Here is a 2,100-nt window from a genome sequence, read left to right as displayed (position 1 = left end):
CTTTAACTTTAACTTTAACTTTAACTTTAACTTTAACGTTAACTTTAAGTTTAACTTTAATTTTAACTTTAACTTTAACTTTAAATTTAACTTTAATTTTAACTTTAACTTTAACTTTAACTTTAACTTTAACTTTAACGTTAACTTTAACTTTAAATTTAACTTTAATTTTAACTTTAACTTTAACTTTAACTTTAACTTTAACTTTAACTTTAACTTTCACTTTAACGTTAACTTTAACTTTAACTTTAACTTTAACTTTAACTTTAACGTTAACTTTAACTTTAACATTAACATTAACTTTAACTTTAACTTTAACTTTAACGTTAACTTTAACTTTAACTTTAATTTTAACTTTAATTTTAACTTTAAATTTAACTTTAACTTTAACTTTAAATTTAACTTTAATTTTAACTTTAACTTTAACTTTAACTTTAACTTTCACTTTAACGTTAACTTTAACTTTAACTTTAACTTTAACTTTAACTTTAACTTTAACTTTAACTTTAACTTTAACGTTAACTTTAACTTTAACTTTAACTTTAACTTTAACTTTAACTTTAACTTTAACGTTAACTTTAACTTTAACTTTAATTTTAACTTTAACTTTAACTTTAACTTTAACTTTAACTTTCACTTTAACTTTAACTTTAACTTTAACTTTAACTTTAACTTTAACTTTAACTTTAACTTTAAATTTAACTTTAATTTTAACTTTAACTTTAACTTTAACGTTAACTTTAACTTTAACTTTAATTTTAACTTTAACTTTAACTTTAACTTTAACTTTAACTTTAAATTTAACTTTAACTTTAACGTTAACTTTAATTTTAACTTTAATTTTAACTTTAACTTTAACTTTAACTTTAACTTTAACTTTAAATTTAACTTTAATTTTAACTTTAACTTTAACTTTAACTTTAACTTTAACGTTAATTTTAACTTTAACTTTAACTTTAATTTTAACTTTAACTTTAACTTTAACTTTCACTTTAACGTTAACTTTAACTTTAATTTTAACTTTAACTTTAACTTTAACTTTAACTTTAACTTTAAATTTAACTTTAACTTTAACTTTCACTTTAAGGTTAACTTTAACTTTAACTTTAATTTTAACTTTAACTTTAACTTTAACTTTAACTTTAACTTTAAATTTAACTTTAACTTTAACTTTCACTTTAACTTTAACTTTATTTTTAACTTTAACATTCACTTTAACTTTAACTTTTCTTTAACTTTAACTTTAACTTTAAATTTAACTTTGACTTTAATTTTAACTTTAACTTTAACTTTAATTTTAACTTTAACTTTAACTTTAACTTTAACTTTAACTTCAACTTTAACTTTAACTTTAACTTTAACGTTAACTTTAACTTTAACTTTAATTTTAACTTTAACTTTAACTTTAACTTTAACTTTAACTTTCACTTTCACTTTAACGTTAACTTTAACTTTAACTTTAACTTTAACTTTAACTTTCACTTTAACGTTAACTTTAACTTTAACTTTAATTTTAACTTTAACTTTAACTTTAACTTTATTTTTAACTTTAACTTTCGCTTTAACTTTAACTTTAACTTTAACTTTAACGTTAACTTTAACTTTAACTTTCATTTTAACTTTAACTTTAACTTTCGCTTTAACTTTGTACATTCACTTTAACTTTAACTTTAACTTTAACTTTAACTTTAACTTTAACTTTAACTTTAACTTTAACTTTAACTTTAACTTTAACTTTAACTTTAACTTTAACTTTAACTTTAACTTTAACTTTAACTTTAACTTTAACTTTAACTTTAACTTTAACTTTAACTTTAACTTTAACTTTAACTTCAACTTTAACTTTAACTTTAACTGTGACTTTAACTTTAGCTTTAAATTTAACTTTAACTTTAACTTTAGCTTTAACTTTAACTTTAACTTTAACTTTAACTTTAACTTTAACTTTAACTTTAACTTTAACTTTAACTTTAACTTTAACGTTAACTTTAACTTTAACTTTAAATTTAACTTTAACTTTAACTTTAACAACTTTAACTTTAACTTTAACGTTAACTTTAACTTTAACTTTAACTTTAAATTTAACTTTAACTTTAACAA

The sequence above is a fragment of the Eurosta solidaginis genome, unplaced genomic scaffold (assembly GCF_040869045.1).
Source record: "Eurosta solidaginis isolate ZX-2024a unplaced genomic scaffold, ASM4086904v1 ctg00001045.1, whole genome shotgun sequence".
NCBI lineage: Eukaryota > Metazoa > Arthropoda > Insecta > Diptera > Tephritidae > Eurosta > Eurosta solidaginis.
The sequence above is the reverse complement of the archived record's forward strand: the minus strand, read 5'-3'. Positions refer to the sequence as shown.